At 48.3% G+C, this 18,911-nt stretch overlaps 1 long non-coding RNA gene across 1 annotated transcript; it reads right to left on the bottom strand.

The window, feature by feature from the left end:
- Nucleotides 1-1,431: 1,431 nt before the first annotated feature.
- LOC123145719 (uncharacterized) lies at nucleotides 1,432-9,106 on the bottom strand. Its single transcript, XR_006472375.1, has 3 exons — nucleotides 2,953-9,106; nucleotides 2,075-2,825; nucleotides 1,432-1,962 (listed from the first exon to the last, which is right to left on the bottom strand). It is a non-coding gene; the product is annotated as an uncharacterized lncRNA (long non-coding RNA).
- Between the last annotated feature and the right edge of the window lie 9,805 nt (nucleotides 9,107-18,911).

The following is an 18,911-nucleotide window of genomic DNA, read 5'->3' as shown; positions in this document are numbered from 1 at the left end:
CATGACTATATTTTATGATAATCCCACTATTTCGGAAGAGTGTCAACTTTGCATGCATGTGGATCATGTTGAGAATATTTTATGTGATAGATATATTGTTGAATTTGCTTGTGATCCTACATGTAATTATTATGAGAGAGGAAATATGGTTGTAGAAATTTTCATTTTACTAAATTTCCTCTCGTTATGTTGAGATTGCTTTTGTTTCTTTCTTCTTCCTTGCATATGCTAGATCTTGCTTGTCTTGCTAATTTGTTTTCCTATAAAATGCCTATGCATAGGAAGTATGTTAGACTTAGAAGTGTTTTTCACATGCTACATGATGCTCTCTTTGTGTTTCAATTGCTATCTTTCATGTGAGCATCATTAAAATTATCGATGTCTAGCTTAATGGCTTTAAAGAAAAACGCTTGTTGGGAGGCAACCCAATTTTATTTTTTGTTTTTGCTTTTTAGGTTCTTTTTTGCATTAAATAATTCATCTAGCCTCCGGTTAGATGTGGTTTTGTGTTTTAATTAGTGTTTGTGCCCAGTAAGACATTTGGGATAGCTTACGGTGATAGTTGATTTGATCTTGCTGAAAAATAGAAACTTTTGCGCCCGGTGAAACAATTCTCATTTTCAGCAGAAGCGTGACAAAATACTGATTATTTTTGCAGAAGATTGATAAACAAATTTCTTAGGTCGTTCTAATTTTTCAGAATTTTTGGAGTTACAGAAGTATTCGAAATATCCAGATTGCTACACACTGTTCTGTTTTTGACAGATTCTGTTTTCTATGTGTTGTTTGCTTATTTTGATGAATCTATGGCTCGTATCGGGGGGTATGTGCTACTTCTTGAGTTTGAGTTGGTTTTCCCTTAAAGAGGAAAGGGTGATGCAACAAAGTAGAGTAAGTATTTCCCTCGGCTTTTTGAGAACCAAGGTATCAATCCAGTAGGAGACAACGCACAAGTCACTGAATACCTGCACAAACAAACACCAAATTGCACCCAATGCGATAAGGGGTTGTCAATCCCTTCGCAGTTATTTGCAAAGTGAGATCTAATAGAGATGATCTTCACAGTTATTGTGCATTGTCTCCTACTGGATTGATACCTTGGTTCTCAAAACTGAGGGAAATACTTGCTCAATTTTGCTGCATCACCCTTTCCTCTTCAAGGGAAAAACCAACGCAAGCTCAAGAAGTAGCAAAAATCATTTTATTTATGATATAGATCGATAATTTCTCCAGCGAATATACCTGCATATCGGTTGTCACAATCAGCTATTGTAATGCACTTTGTCAAGCCACGGTTGACACAACATCTACAGCGATCTCTGACCAGAGATACAATTTTGTCAGCAAAACAAACATATCAGACTGCATCCTGTTGCGGAGCAGCGGCATCACTCCCCCCCCCCCCCCCCCCCCCCCCCCCCCACTGACGAATCATAAACGTCTCGTACAGGATCTCCCACGCAAGCCTGGCGAAGATGATTGCCGAACTCACTTGGCACCATCGAACGATGTGCCGACATGGGGTCCCCCAGCGAGCCTGACGGTGGCACCCTCATATTGACATGCAAATCCGGTGTATGCTCGCATGCTGTCGCAGGCGCCCTTGAAGATACTGGCTCGGATGAAGATGCCATTACATCACCATCAGTGTATGACTGTCTCGTCACGGCTACCCGGTAATAGCACGCTGAATCTGGCGGTCGTACCTACATACAAAATACGGACAATCCAAGTCGGTGCTTATAGAACACACAACAATCTAGAGTTTTGGTGTGGCCTCAACAAGTGTATGCTGCCACTTAGCAAATGACCGCTTTACGGCTGCTGGCAAATAACTCGGCATGCCCTACTACATACTATCCGCCATTGTGATCATTTGCCGAAGTGTTTTCTGTTCGAAGCACTGCACACGAGGTAGATCGTATTGAAAATCCCAAGATCAATGTTGTCCAACAAGAAAATCTGCATACAGCAATGGAAAACACAAAAGTTTTCAGTTCAGCAACAGCATACCCCCCCCCCCTAGAAAAGCAGTGAATCCAGGACACTTCCAAACAAAATTCACTTGATGTACCTGGAAGAAAAGGTGGCATCCAGATAGATGAATCGTTGGTACATTGTTCTGAAAATCACTCTTCACCTTCATTACCGCTACCATCAAATTCTGAATAGCATACTCATACTAATTGAATCGAGTTATGACTTCCGGATTAGCCACTACACCCCAGAAATCAATTGTCATGAAGTCATGCTTTGTTCACAGCTCTAGCATGTAACCCATGATGAAAATCACAAGCGCAAACTGAAAACAATCCTTCTCAATCTTACTAGATTCCTCAGAAATGTCTCTGCTGATGAATCTCTCAGCCTCCTTTAGGTTCTTCGATCCTGAGTTTGTCCATCCCAATTGCCTGCTTTATGAATTGGATCGATGAAGGAGCAATGTTCGCATCCCTGCCATGAACATCTCGGTTGGCGCACGGGACCCCGAAGATCTTATGGAAATCCTCTGCAGTAAAGAAAATATTCCTGTTGTCATCAATAGCGATTACGCGAGGCCTGACCTTCACCTTCCTCATAACCAGGTCCAATTTGACGAGCATCGGAAGCTTCAGTATTCCACCCAACCCAATCTCTGATACAAGCCATCTCTTATACTCGTCAAACTTTTGCACAGCCTTGAGCACACGCTTCACTGACAACCGAGACATGATTGCCGGCTCAATCTCTGATAAACCATCCACCGGCTGCCCAGCACAGGGGCTCTCTTGATTTTCGGACTGCCCCCGGCATGACAACTCTTGATGCTCGCCCTCATCATCCATCTAAAAAGACACAAGAGACGAAAAGATCACTAGATTGCAGATCTGACTGCTAAGTATACTTCCTAAACAACATAACCCCTAGATACTAATGCAGAGATTTTACACCTAATGAGGTTGGAGTACTTACTAGCGATGACAGCCTGTGGAGGCACCAAGGATGGAGGAGCTCTGTTTTTAGCCCTATCTGCCGGAACGCGAGCTCACTTGAGTGCCTACATAATAACCAGATCGCTGCTGACACCTAATCCAGCACACGCATGACAACATCTGCCACAACCAGCATAAGAATGGACACCCTGATTACAAGACTAGCAACAGATAACACCAGATTTATGGATGAAGCGGCGCACTGCAACTAGCGGCGCGACGACCATGAATCCTGTGGCAGCACTCCCGGAAGATGCGAACTGGGTCGCCTCCGGCACTCCATTGTGCTGCCCCTGCCATGCGTGTGCCGGCTGCGGACCTTGAGCTCCCACAGCTTGGCCGCCTTGCTCCACGGCTGGCTCGATTTTCTCCGGCGGGGATGCGGGTGGAGGATGAGATGCGAGGTGGTCAGCGGGCTTGCTGCTAAATGCGGTTGGTGGCCGTCCCCATCCCGTCTTCAGCCGTCCACGCCGGTGACAGGCCCTTGCTAGGGAATTCACGGAATAGAGAGAGATTTCAGAGATGGGCGCTTAGAAACAAGGGAAGCTCAACATGTCACATGGATTTACTACTCCAAGAGGAATGCTTGCTAGAATTTAGGAGATTACAAGCGAGCTTATGCCGGCCAGAACATGGCAGCGGCTAGGGTTCAACCCCAATTACAAGAGATAAGATCCCTGCCTCTAGGCTTACATGGCTTATATAGCCAGCATCAGGATAAACCCAAGAAAGAAGATAAACAATAGAAGATTGTAGACCCTCGGATCCACGATGGACGGTGCTCAGTCATCAGCCGCAGGGAAGAGGTAAGTGAGCTACGGGTGAACAGTGAAAGTGTCCAATTTCTTCAGTAATCTTCACATAGAGCTTCAGGGATGAAATGGCTTCAGATTAATGGGTCCTGACAATTCCCCCCTTCTAAGACCACACTTGCCCTCAAGTGTGCTAAGTCATGCAGGAAGGAAGGAGATGATCCAGAGCTCAAGCAACCATCAAGGAGTTGTCGATGTAGCATTTGTGAAAATGTCTTGAAGTAAAATCTCTGTACACGGTTTGTAGTGGGACTCCCATGGCATGTACAAATCTTGTAGTGTGTATCAGAGTCAGGTTGCAAGGTCCTGTAGAACATGATGCCAGGATCCCATGTGGTGGAGCCACCCTTTCCATGTGTAATAAATATTTCAAGGAATACAAACAGTACCACATTTTCTTCAGTTCCAATGCAACTTGTACTACCGAATTGCAAGCCCTGTATTTCTGCAATAATTCCAGTGCACCACTTCTAATGTAACTTGTTATAAGAATTTGCGTAATTGTCAAGAGATGGCCTGACAGAGCTCTGAACATTCTGAAGGTTGTTGGGCCAAGTTCTATGGATAAAATACCCATTGACAGCAGGACAACAGTCAACAACCGGTAGTAGTGCAGAATAGGATTTGTGCATGATGGCAAGAACTTGAGAACAATATTTCAAATTAGAGTTCATTGCTTTCAAGCCACAATAGCTAGTGAAACTTCTAGACTTCCATGACGATCCTGTTGGCCGTAATTCCGAGCTATAGAATGCCAGCCCTCCTGTTTTATCAGTGTTGCATGTGAATGCACCCATCTTGGCAGCAAAGAGGTAGTAACAGTGCACTTTTGTGGTCTGTTGCAGTGGGCATGTCCACCTAGGGAGCAGTAGACATTTTGGGAGTTTATCATTCGCAGCCCCCAATATTGATTGATGTAACCATGATGAGGAATAGGTAGCTGCACGAATGTGCGAGGAGCCACTAGTCATATCTGGAAATAATGTAATAATGCTCGCTCCACTTTCAGGGGCTTGCACTCATATGTGAGTTATTAGTCTGATTCCCAGTAGCTGTGATTTCCTTGTATTAAAATGGTGAGGGAGCTGGACCAAAAGTGATTCATATTTTAGAGAGAACAATAATAGTATGTTTTGTAACTCGTTGCTGTGAGGCCCTTGTTGTTCCCATTGACCATCTGTTATCGGTTCAGCCACAGTCATACTCTTTGTCAGAAAGAGAGAGCTGATAAGATTATCTGCAGGTTTCGGCAATAATGCACCGAGCTAGATTGCAATTTCAGGGGCCCGGACTTCATTCCGAGAGGAGTATTGAATAATCATCAGTGACGCTAGTATTGCACTACCATTCTTGACATCATCTAGATCAACAATAGCCATTGCAACTTTGAGTAACTGATAACTTGCAGCCCGGAATATGTCACACTTTGCATTGAGCCTCATGTATACATTGCCCTGTTCGTTCATATGCCAGTCCTCTGATTCCTTGGCGTCACCCAACTGTGAAATTATGTCCTTAAGATAGTCTATAGCAGCATCTTTATCTGAATACATTGCAGAACTTGAGAAGAAATAATGGCGCACTGACAAAACCATTAGCTGGATGTCACAGAATATTTCAGACTTGGGGTTCTGCTGAGGGACGCAATTATTATCGAACTGGTTTGCTAAGGACGAAGCAAAAAAGTTTCCTTCTTATCACTTGCCAAGGAGCACTCAAGTGTTGTTGCTGGACGCCAGGGTCCCATGGCAATAGGAGGTAAACACTATGCGCTCTCGTTGTGAGAAACAAGAAGTTATCAAGTGTTTCATATTTCCAGGTAATTGACTGCCATTGGCTGTTTTCCCCATCTTGATACACTAGCTCATGTGTTGGAGATGCGAGAGCTAGCAACTGGACCTCATGACAATTGCTCGCTGACTACTTCTCATATAATTTGGGTACTTCGCGTGTATATGGGAGTTGATGTTTTTGGAAAATGCTAACTAGAGTGGAACGTGTCCACTTATAATGTATCAACTGTAAGACATGTATTGCATCAGGATCTTCCCAAGGCAAAGATGTAATCAAGCATATGACACTGTAATGCATGGTGAATCAAAGCAAAACAAGCTGCAGGCAACTGAATTGTCCCTTGGTGATTGGCATACTGAGATCCCAATGTATACATTGCAGCGTGCCAGGGTCCCAAGGTAACCTCAAGGGGTTGGTTTTAATTTGTCCACACAATTCAGAAATGTTTGCTGACGGCCCATGCACATTGCTGCTACCAGGAACAAGAGCTAGCACGTGAGAAACCTTCTTTTGACATGTTGCACTTTGGAGACACTAGTAACTGGCTGCTGATAATTGCAATCCAATTGCGATGCCCATGGACGACTCATGTGAAAAACAACAGGTGTGATTTTACAGTTAATATGAGCAGTCTGTGAATTGTATGGCTCCTCTACAACTACATTGACAGTAAGAACATCAGTTGGTATAAGTACTGTCACTAGAGAATCACTGCTGCTTTGATGGTGTACTTGCTCCATAGGTGGTGGCCATGGCTGACACATGTGAAGAATATCAGCCAGCGGAAGCATGTACATTTGAGTAGTGCGGACTTCATCCTCATGGAGTGAATGAAAAGCCACATCAATTTCAGCAATATAGGACGTCTTGTGAGCCTCTATTTGTTTCTTCATTGTCACTGCATATGGTTGAGTATTTTGCAAATTGGATGACTCTTCTGCTACTGATTTGACAAGTTGGGCATCAATTTGTGCCTTATCATCCTGATTTAAAAGAATATCTTGAGCAAGTGTAATAGTAGCGGTGTTGCTCCTCTCTTGAGGCTGCTATTGCATAGACCATTGTTGGAGAACTTCGCCAAAAGTGTCAGTATTTGCTTCCTCATTTGCATCTTCGGCAAGAATTGAGATAGCAGGAAGAAGAAGGCTTTCTAAGTCCAGTTGCAGCTGTACTGGTGCATGCTTTAATTGTTTCCTCTGGTTTTTGCATTTTCTCTCAACTTACTTGTTTCCAGTGCAGAATGACTCGCATGCAGAAAATGGGGATATAGCAGCGATGACATTGTTTTGGGAGGGTGGTGTGGGTTAAAGATTGGTACCCATATGCACATCTAAAAGGTTGCAGGTCACATCTCTGCTTAATGCTTGTAGGTCGTTCTGTAGCTGTTGCAGAAGCTCAAATTGATGTTCAGAAAAACTGGGAGCAGAATATCCATAAAAGCTTGCAACTCAGAGCTATCACTACTAGGGAAAAGCCTAGCAGCAGCGCGGGTTTTGGGTGTATTAGTAGCGCGGGTGCCCGCGCTACTGATACGGCGCCACAGCTAACTTGTAGCAGTAGCGCGTGTTGACACACGCTACTACTATACATGGTTAGCTGTAGCGTGCGTTGTAGACAGCGCTACTGCTAATTATCTGTAGCGGGTCTTATACCCCGCGCTACTGCTATTACTTTCAAAAACAAAAAAAATCTCGATCCCGTGCGTGTTGTCAATGGCAGCAGTCGTTCGATCTAGCGACGGTTGGCGTCGCCGGAGGCATGAACGGACAGCGGCAGACCAGATCCGGCGGTGGCTGTTGGCGAGGACCCGTTTCTATGGAAGAGCCAGGCCGCCGCGTGGGGCTCCTCTTCCCGACCATGCCAGATAGCTCCGGGTCGTCCATGGCGACGACCTGCACGGGCATGGACATGGGAGGGTGAGTCAAACTAGAGGGAGAGAGAGAAAAGGAAAACCGAGGGAGAGAGGAAGGTGATGGAGGGAGCAACGGAGCTAGTTACCGGTGGTGAGGTGCTCCGGTGTGGTGGTGCGGGACGGCGGCCTCCTAGACGTCGGTGGAAGACCGACGAGCTCCTAGACGCCGGTGGCGCGAGGCGGCGGCCTCTTTCGGCGCCACGGAGAAGGAGGGGCGCATGGGCAAGAGGTCCATGTGAGAGTGTATGGAAAGTGAGAGGAGAGAGTGGCGGAAGAGAGGAGGGATTGGGGGGGAGATGGCGATTCGGCCGACGATATGGCGACTTCACCTACCTCGTACTTAGTAGTAGCGAGGGGTATAAAACCGCGCTACTACTATCAGCTTAGTAGTAGCGTGAGTTTATACCCCTCACTACTACTATGGCATGTCTCGGGGGCACGGTAGAGACCGCTTAGTAGTAGCGAGGGTTAAAAACCCGCGCTACTACTATCAACTTAGTAGTAGCGAGGAGTTAAAAGCCACGCTACTAGTAAGTAGCAGAAGCGAGGGGTATAAACTCTGGCTACTAGTAAGCGTCTGCCTATAAGCTTTTCCCTAGTAGTGTATTAGCATGCCTAATCTCCAACCGACAATCATCTTGGTACAGGTACAATCCATGTAAACCATGCAAAGCATCATTAGCCATTCTAGCCTGTGCATATTCGATGAATATAGATGATGTACGTGTGGGTGAGTCCTGATGTGGGTTGTGAAACATTTCTTCTACTTTCCCATATGCAGAAAATACTTGACTAATCAACTCTGGGGACACGAATTGTTGATATTGATGTACTACCACATGAAGGACTCTGCCTTGGGGATTTGGAATTGTATCAAACATGTTTTGTGCATGGTTACCTTCACTTCCAGATTGATTTCCTGGTTCAGACCATGTGTCGAACACCTTGTGGGCGACACCTGAATTTCCAGTTTTGCCGCTGCCAGACATCAGCACGCCTGCTGCTGGAGGGTGCACCGAGCAGGGTGGGAGGGTTGGGATTTTACTCTAAAGAAAGTTTCTTCAGAAACCAGCTCCAAGCCCCGAGCCGCACCTGAGTTAGCTGCCTCCACTGCCCAGACGTCACTACAACGCACAAGGCCGCCGTAGCCCGGAAGGGAACGGAGGATTTTACAGGAGATCCCAACTCCGATCCTTCACTAAGCCCAATCTCCGCCGAGGAAGAACCAGATCTGATTACCAATTGATAGGCCCTTGCTAGGGAATTCAGGGAATAGAGAGAGATTTCAGAGATGAACGCTTAGAAACAAGGGAAGCTCAACATGTCACATAGATTTACTACTCTGAGAGGAATGCTTGCTACAATTTAGGAGATTGCAAGGGAGCTTATGCCGGCCAGAACATGGCAGCGGCTAGGGTTCAACCCCAATTACAAGAGATAAGATCCCTGCCTCTAGGCTTACATGGCTTATATAGCCAGCATCATCAGGATAAACCCAAGAAAGAAGATAAACAATAGAAGATTGAAGACCCTCGGATCCGCGATGGACGGTGCTCAGTCATCACCCGCAGGGAAGTGGTAAGTGAGCTGCGGGTGAACAGTGAAAGTGTCCAATTTCTTCAGTAATCTTTAGATAGAGCTTCGGGGATGAAATGGCTTCAGATTAATGGGTCCTGACAGCCGGCAATTTGCACTTCCGTCTCCGCGCATCGTAACAGCGTCGTCGCTTTCGTCTAGCATACACATTAAATATTCACCGCACGCACCCTGAAATAATATGTCCGTCCCGCATCCCGCAAAGATTGGACGCCTCGCGATACCGTGCGCAGGCGAGCTTGTCCACGCCAGTGAATTTCCGATCGTTTAGATCACTACTTTTAGTGATCTAAACGATCATATATTTCTCTACAGAGGGAGTACATCACAAGTATTTAAATATCTCAACTAAAAAAGTATGTTTAAACTTGCAAAACTGTGTTCTTCTCGCGCTATAGCTTGTCGTGGTTCTTTATAAACCCACACTTACAAGCTATAGTAGACATATACACCCTTGTTTACCCTACACCTCAAAGAAACTAATAATCTAGTGTCCTCGATGGCTTGCAAGATCGCTCCCACCCTCATGTTTGTCGTCTTCATGATGACAAGCTTCGTGTTTTCTGGTAAGTGTGATTGAATATATCAATATCAAGGTTTGAAATTACATACCGGACGTGCCGCCCGGTCGTGTCTTCTGGTGAGTAGAGAGTTTAGTGTTTCTACAGTTATGAAAGAGCGACTATGGTCGTGGAGGCTGATAAATAACTTGTTGATTGATAGCGTCCAAGCAAAATATGATCATTCAGTTTGCATGTACATGTCTGAATCTTGATCGATTGCGAGATGTCTACGCTTATGCAATCTTTGTATCAAAATGTAAGACGTTTTTTGGTTTTGCATAGAGCACAAAAAACATCGATCTTACATTTTGCTACGGAGGGAGTACATCACGGGCGTTTAAATATCTGAGCAAAAGAAGTGCTTAAATATCTTTTTGTACATGTGCATTTATCTGATATATATGTTCGTGATCAACTTCGTTTGTGTTTGGTTATGTAGATATGAGCGGCGGAAAATTCTCTTGCGACGCATACCCCGCGCCCAAGAATGTGAGCTGCCGTGACCTTCGAGCTTGCTACAACGGAGCTTCTGCCCGGTTGACTATCCGACCTGTTCTTGCCTCCGATGCACAGTCAATCAAGCAAGCGCCGCGCGTCGTGTTTTGTCGCCCCCAAAAGAACGAAATTAGCTGACCCCGGCCCCGGACGCATGTGCTTAGACCAATAAAAACCAAGTGCTGGTTAAGTGTTCTCATGCACTGTTGCCTCGTCGCACCAGCTGCACACATAAGTACTCCCTTCGTTTCAAAATAAGTGACTCAAAGTTGATACTCTGCTTGTGTTCTTGGGTAATTCTTTTCTCCCGGGCGTCTGTTCACTAGATCTGCTCGCGTCCAATCCGCATGCTCAGGACAAGCTTATTATTAGTTGTCGACTGAGAACTAATCAGGCGTGCAGTGTGCACACAGTCGCCATCTTCAGAACTCAGTCACTCACAGTTTCGCTCATGTCACGGCCACCGCCGCACAAGGCAATTACTGCAGCGTTGTCCAATGATTGCGTCGATCGATCCGTGCGACATTACCCTGCACGCTTAATTGGTGTGTACTCCATGCGGCAGTGAAGCATCAGTACTGCCTGTCGGGCGCGCCTTGTGCAGGACGAGGCTGCTTCCCGACGTGTCTGTCAGCCTGATTGTACCCAAATACAGTTACGAGCTGTATCGATCGATCGGCCCGTTCGATCTGGCCGGCCGGGGTGGCAACATCAAGCAAGCAAGGACAGCGATAACTGCTGCTTGTTAACCGAGATGCTCTTCTTGTCACCGGTTTCATTCAGTCACTTCATAGACCAACGAGGCCTACAAACTAGCCATAGGCTCCGTCTCAGCCTCAACCTTTCTGATATGGATGAGTGTTTGACAAAAAAACTACTCCGTATCACATTAGGAGTTGCCGTCCAACTGAACTACCACATTCAAAAAATGACTGATAACTATCAAAAATTTCTAATTTTGTGACTAAAAACTACTACTTTTGAAAAATGGCCGGTTTAAACGATTTAAACACGTTTATGGCATATGTGGGACCCAGCCGTCAGGGCTGACGTGGCGATAAAGTCAACTCTGTTTATTTTGACCGTCACATTGACCGTTATTACAAGTGGGGCTCACCTGTCAGTATCACTCTTCTTCTTCCTCCTCCTCTTCTTTCTGGCATTTCCTCGAACACCTCGTGTGCATCCGGGCTTGAGCTCTGAACTCCTCCATGGCGACGCCCCGGCGCAGCATGTCAGTGGCGTTGGTTGGGGACTGGAACGGCGGCGCAACCAAGGCGTCTGGAGCTGTGGAAGAGGCCGCCGAAGCTGACGGAATTTCCTCCGAGGCCATCGGCGCCAGCACCCGACGCAGCTCCTCAACGATGGTCGCCTTGAGGATCTTGTGCTCGAGCAACTCGGTGCGCAGGCGGGACTCGCGCTCTTGCAGATCCTCGGCGAGGCGCGCGAGCTTGGCGGCATCCGGCATCGTGGCCTCTCGTGCCGGCTGCACCTGCACGGAGAACGGGAGGCGGGCGACGAAGAGCCCCAGGAGCTCATGTGGGAGCTCGGACCAAGGCCGATGCTTGAGCGTGCGCGTGCGTTGCCGTTTAATTCTTTGAACGAGAATTTAATGGCCAATGCTTGAGCGTGCGCATGCGTTGTTGGTTCGTGCGTGCCGGTGGCAGTGGTCGCCGGCAGAGGTGACCTCGCTGGAGTGACGCGAGGGGGAGAGGCGGTCGCCGGAGTGGTTGGGCACTTGGGCTCTTCCGATCCATACGGGACCGAGGCATAGGGAGAGGTGAGCGCCGGCAGTTGAGGACAGCGGAGGTGCCTTGCGAGTGCACACGAGGTGTTCGAGGAAATGCCAAAGAGAGAGAGGAGGAGGAGGAGGAGGAGGAGGAGGAAGAAGAAGAAGAAGAGTGATGCTGGCAGGTGGGCCCCACTTGTAATAACGGTCAACGTAACGGTTAAAATAAAGGAAGTTGACTTTGGTGCCACATCAGCCCTGACGGTTGGGTCCCGCATGTCATAACATGTTTAAATCGTCTAAATCGGCCATTTTTGAAAAGTGGTAGTTTTTAATCACAAAATTAGAAATTTTTGGTAGTTATCAGTCATTTTTTTAAACGTGGTAGATCAGTGGGATGGCAACCCCTAATGTGGTAGTTTTTTTTTCAAATACTCCATATGGATCAATCATATGATTTCACGTGATGATGGATTCGATCGATCACTGGACCTAACCCTTCTAGGTAGCTAGTGTTAGTGTTACTATATATGTGCATGCATGTAGATCTTTTGATGTGCCTTTTACGGCATCTGGCAACAGTTGGCAAAGATCGCGTTACAAACATCTGTCTGATACAATTCACTAGGACGCTATTGCATGCTGATGTCAAAGTTAGCTACTCTACTAGGGAGAAGATATCGAATCTTGGGGTAGCTGCCATGCATGATGAGACAGAGCTACAGTGCCGCTCCTAGAAAGATCGAGGCGTGCAACCGCAAATAGTATGACCGGCCCAATCATTCGCGAGCTTAGGCCAACTCCAGCGCGCACCCCATCCCGTCGTTTGGGTAAAAAGTACAGACCAGACGGGCCAGCGCATGATGATTTGGACCTATCTGGTTCGTTTTGTGTCCGGACCGACTCATTTCGAACGCAAACATGTGTCGGTTTTGAGTCGCCGCGGACAGCAAACGGACGCGTCGCTCGTCCGCGTCGGGCCGCATGGCAGGCGTCCACCTACCTTCCACCCGTCAACATCAATGGGCATGCGCGGGCGGCCCCACCTGTCATCCGCCAGCGAACGGGGAAGCCGTGGACCGGTCGTCGTCCACACTCCCCACTCCAGCCCTCTTTGCCCCCTCGAAACCCGACACGCCCCAAACCCTAGCTCTCCCTCTCCCCGTCCTCGATCTCGCCGGCCGGCCGCCTCGCAGCCATGGGGCTCTGGAACACCGGCCGCAAGGGGGAAGCACGACCGTGAGGCTGGATCGTCCTCGGGCCGCCGCCGCCGCGGTGTGAAAGAGGAGCCCGCATCATCACCGCGTCGGGCCCTCGCGTCGCCCGCATTCTTCATCGCCCCCACGGTCGCCGGCGAGCGCGACCGGCACTACATCCACGCAGATGTATGCCGGCGTTATTGGGAGACGAGGACGCCGCTCTCGTGGAGCGACGTCCACCTCCCCAATAACTGGCATCTCTCCGCCGACCGGGTGCCGATCCCGCCGGTCCCGATGAGCGGCCGTGCAGGCCGCGAGGAGATCGAGCGCCGCCGCCGCCTCCTCCTCGACGACTTGTACTACGACGACATGTACGCCCCCGACTCCGTGCTCTAGGACACCTGGCTAAGGGACGAGCACGACGTGTGGCGCGCATCTTTCTTCGCCGGCACGGTGTCGGGGCCGCGGCGGCCACGTCGAGAGCGCGCAACGCCTGCTGGACAGGTGCGCGGCCTCACACCCACGCCGTCGCCTTCACCATCTCCGTCACCACCACCACCTCCTCGCATGACAGCGGAGGAGGAGGCCCGACTCATGCAGTGTGTCATGGAGGACTCCATGAAGACGCAAGATGAGTGCCAATGCGAGGGCCTCGAGGAGATGATGGCCCTCTCTGCGGCCGACGACGTCGCCATCCCCGAGCTGGAGATGGTGAGGGCGGAGGAGGTGATGGAGGAGGAGCCGGTGGCCGCGTTCCACCCGGCCCTGGTGGGCCAGCAGTGGAGCTGGTCGTGCACGGCTCCGGAGATGGCCGATGCCGTGGTGGGGCTGAACTGGTGCCTCACGCCGCCGCGGTCACCGGAGCGGGAGGCGTCGCCATGGGAGGAGGTGGTGCAGGCACCTCCCGCCTTACAGCCCGCCCCGTGTACCACGCACCACCGTCCCACCTCTGAACGCTGCCGGACTACGTCGACCTCGTCAGCGACGACGACGACAACGGCGGCCACTGAAGACGGCGACAGACACAGCATCGACGGGCAAGGCAGGAGCGCGCGGGCGGCGGTTTTTGTTTTGTGTTTATGTTAATTATGGCAATGTGAACCGTGAAACTAGGCCGTTTTCTGGCCGTGATGGTTAACTTATGTTTTATGTTTTTATATTTGCGTTTTTTTGGGCATTTTATTTTATTTTTTTGTTTTTTAATCACGTTCACCTCGGACATGATTTGGGGTGCGGCCGCACGTTGAACGCACCCACAACCCAACGGACAGAAGCAGACATGGACGAACCTATTGTCATCCCAAAGAGACGAAATCCGGCCAAACCGGACGTCCGTTTAGGGTCGTGCGGTGGAGTTGGCCTTAGCTCATTGCTCATTCGTCGTACCCACCCTACAGCTTCAATCTTGACGCTGCTCTGTGCGCCTCCGGCACGCTCCCTGTGCCTCTGGGTGCCCATGCGTGATCCCCTTAAAACCCGTGGCACGTACGTATGCTATATGCAGATGGAGATCAGATCCATTGACCCTTCACGTTGTTGTGCATGCATGCATGCAAACAAATCTGATGGGCCAGATCGCCAGAGACACAGACGGCAGCCGAAGGTCGACCCATGTCGGCCCTTGGCGCCGTCGGGAGCAACCGAAACACGCGCGCACCCAGCAGATCCATCGATTAGCGACAAAACTAACTGAGCATTAAGCACTGTACTTTGTCTCAACAAAAAATTTAAGCACTGTACTGATGGACCTCCGCCGCGGTTAAGACCGGGCACATGGGGCTCGCTGGGTACGTGGACAAAACTAACTGAGCAAGTAGGCATCGACGCTTTATTACGTACAGTACAAACAGCATAAACTAACTACTACTAGTTAATCAAGGGAGATGAATCAATCAGCACACTGACTCTCGTGGCGCCTCGTCCCTGCAGTTTGACAGATCCATGCACATGCCACTCAGCAGCGTGGATGGGTTTTCTTTTTCGAAAAGAGCGCTGCTACGTGAACGACAGCCTGCAGCCGATTTACGGACGACATGCTACGGCAACCATTGGATGCAACTGGCCAGCACTGCTACACTGTTCGATTTGAGTGTCGTGCGCATATCGTCCACGAAACATCGTGTGTATGGCAGTTTCGTTTCGAAAAGGAGCAGCGTGGATGGTACCACCTGCTTAACCTTAACTACTGGTCAGTGCGTGCCTTGGCACCATCCAAGTACAGCGGCATGCGCCTTCCCTTCCCCTCCCCTCCTCTGGCGCCGCTAGCTGGTCCTGGCCGGCCGGCAACCACTGCATGGAGCACGGTGGTGCTGCCGCCGCAGAGGTGGATGGACGTACGTACCTGCTCGTATGTGGGCAATGCCACCCCAATTGGCCGCATGGCGCAGTGCCCCCTATTTAGATCTGTCTAGAATAGCTCCACCGTACTTTCTGCATCGTTCCTCCGTCATCGTCATGGACCCTGTCAGCCAGCCGTTTGCGCGGCCAGCATGCATGCAGTGGCAGACACCACCATCGTCCAGAATGGCTTTCTCATTGGCTTGCACCACCATCGTCGTGACATATAGCTTGCCACTGGCTATAGTAGCAGTCAGATGGCTGTGGCCTGTGGATCGAGCGCAGTTTGCCTGTCCCCCTGGAACTCCCCATCTCCGGTCTGTGCCCAACAGTTTCGGCCCATTCGATCGGCAGTAGCACGTACCACGTACAGTACATGCTTGCAAGCTCAGCATGCATGCATCTATACCGTCATGTCTGCATCTGTACAAGATGATACACTGTTGACTTTCTTCTAAAACAAACACACACACACACACACACACACACACACACACACAAATCTTGAGTCGTGTGCAATGATTCATCGGAGAAATCGATTGCGTGGCTTCAATTCTTGTCCGTAAGCCCAATCTTTGTTGCCAAAGCAGCGGCTTTTACATGGGATCCCCACTTTACGTCGATCAGATATATATCCCTGTCCAACTAGTGGTTTAGTCCATCCAGCTTTGGATCTGGAGGGAGATCGCTAGGGATCATGAAGGGAACTTCCTTTCATGAAGATTCTCAACATACACTGGGCACACTGATCCATATGTATGCGAGGCTCTAGGTTGCAGAGTTGCCATGCTGTTGGCAAAGGAAAAAGGGTGGGAGCGGATTCAGTTGGTTACTGATTGCAAAAATGTGGCAGATGATTGGAATGCCAGACGAGACCGCTCGAGTTGTGGCCCTGTTTCTCGAGAGATGGCTTCGTATCTCTCATCTTTCCAGGGATTTGAAGTAAGACATTGTGGAAGAGAGGCAAACGAAACGGCACACTTTTTAGCTAAGCATTGTTTGTCTACTAGGGTGCTCAATGTAACTTATGATGTAATCCCTGAATTCTTAACTGCGACGGTGCACTTGGACTATGTACGGTCTATAAATGAATAAAATGCCATGTGGCCGTTACTCAAAAAGAAAAGATATATATCCCTGTCTCCACTCTCCACGTGTGTTATTTTACACTCGTTATCACAGGCAGAGATACGTACATATCTGCAAGCCAGCTCCAAAAAGTTGATTCGGTTTTGCTATATCTCATATGCCTGAAAATTTTATTCACGTCAGTCATCTATTCTAGTTCATCCCGAGCTCGCCCAAGAAGATAGACCTTGCTGGAGAAAGCCATAGCTCCATCATCTATCTTAGAGGGAAGCCATGGCCTCATTAGAGGGGTTTCATGATCGCATTATCTATCTTAGTGGTGGGGGGGGGGGGGGTGCAAGGGATCGCCGGAGGTTTTCTCCGGGGCGGGGCTTAGAGGGATGGTCGGGACGGTGGCCAGCAACGGCGGTGTGGGGGGGGGGGGGGGTGGAGGGGAGGATGGGCGGCGAGGCACTGCGCGGTAGCGCCCGCCGGCCGCGGGGGGTGGCGGGGTAGGCTGCGGGGGAGGAGGATCTGCCATCGGGAGGAAAAAGATGGGGAGGAAGAAGATGAACAGTCGACGGTATGATGGAGGCCATTGAATCTTGATCCGATGGTCAGGAAATAAAGTGATTGATGAAAACGTTTTTTCAGGCACCTGTTAAATAGACGGTCTGGGTTGATTAGGTTTAAGTAATACTATTCAGACTTGGTATTGTGTAGCACGGTACATATGTATCATCTATATGCCATGATTTTTCTTTTTTGCAGATATTTTCGCAGCACTTAAAATATGCATTTTCAGTCCCCTGCCCACAACAAGAAAATTGTGCAATACAGGGGCTGTTTGGTTCTAGGCCTAGCATTGTCACATTTTGCCACACATTTTTGCCAAGCTTGACTAAGGTTAGGTCAACAAAATGAGGGGCTGTTTGGTTTTAGGCCTAGCATTGCCATACTTTGCCACACATTTTTGCCAAGCTAGCTTAAGGTTAGTTCATCAAAATGAGAGCCACACGTTGACAAGCCTAAGGGAATCTTGCCATATTTTTTGTGTGTATGTCATGTGAGACCTAATTATGGCTTGCCTAAGATGTGGTTGGAACCAAACACTTGCCTAAGTTGGTCAAACTTGCCTAACCTTAGATTTGGCAATCTTTGACAAAGTTAGTCTCAAACCAAACAACCCCTAAGAGCTAAAAGTTGGCAAGCCTAAGGAAATCTTGCCACACTTTTTGTGTGTATGTCATGTGGGGCCCTATTGTGGCTTACCTAAGGTGTGACTTGAACGAAACACCCACCTAAGCTGGTCAAACTTGTCTAATCTTAGATTTGACAACCTTTGGCAAAGTAAAGTCCATGTAATTGTTGAGCCGTTTTTATTTTTGAGATTCTAGCGGAATTTGTTGACGGGCTCGATCCGGGCGGCCCACGCTTTTTGCTAGCACACACTGCGGGCCTTGCGTACATCCAAGATTTCTGTTCGAACGCCGCTAAATGCGACTTCTCGGTATAAATTACCGGTTAGCTAGTACAAGTAGCCACTTCCATAATAATCCGTATTTCATAGTACATGTGTACTGGGATAATTGATGGTGGGCAATGCAATGTAGGATGTGATCAGGACGGTGTATAGGTGTACGTCCGTGTCGGGCTGCTCTCTGGGACAACGAACAAGACACGAAGTGAGGACAAGAAACGGCTACCGAAATTGAATTCTGCAAATCAGGTACCAGTGCTCTGATCGCCGTACAGTATGCAATGTGCAATGGCCTTTACCTAGCTACCTGTGTTCCAGGAAACTGTGAATGGTGTGGAAGGTGCGATCATGTGCATTTCCTTGGAAGGAGGTTATTAGTGCACCCTTTGTTTTTAATATAAGATGTTTTGGCAGTTTAAATTAAACACATGTCACTTTGGCATGGCACGTTGCTGATGGTGCAGAAGGAAGACCGTGCTGTTTTCTACGAAAACTAACCTCTAATTTCTATTCTCGTAAGCAAGTTCTACAAGGACTGGTTTTATCTAACATGCTCCCCCCTCCACGAATAAGTGTACATATAGAATATTTAGGACAGATTATAAAGTGATGTAAAAAATACATTAAGTAGGTGCAAGCCATCAGCACTCTCCTCTTTAAGTACACCACTCATGTGCTAAGTGTATGTGAAAAGTGAGAAGACCCTGTGTTGAATGTTATTGGTCTTGATTATTATATGATGACAGAGATTTTTTTTCTATTTTAAAATAATTGGAAAGATGACATTTTTGTGGAATTTTTTTAATGTCAAACGTACACTTACTCATGGACGGATGGTGTATTTAGCCTTGTGCCTTTTCGCAAACTAAATAAAATTGTGCCACATCAAAGATATCATTGAGGCAAGCACGAGTTATGTGCTCGTACAGTACATCAATGAGAACAAACATTCTG

This window comes from Triticum aestivum, chromosome 6D, assembly GCF_018294505.1.
Source record: "Triticum aestivum cultivar Chinese Spring chromosome 6D, IWGSC CS RefSeq v2.1, whole genome shotgun sequence".
NCBI classification, from domain to species: domain Eukaryota; kingdom Viridiplantae; phylum Streptophyta; class Magnoliopsida; order Poales; family Poaceae; genus Triticum; species Triticum aestivum.
Note: the sequence above shows the minus strand (reverse complement) of the source record. Positions and strands in the feature narration are given on the sequence as shown.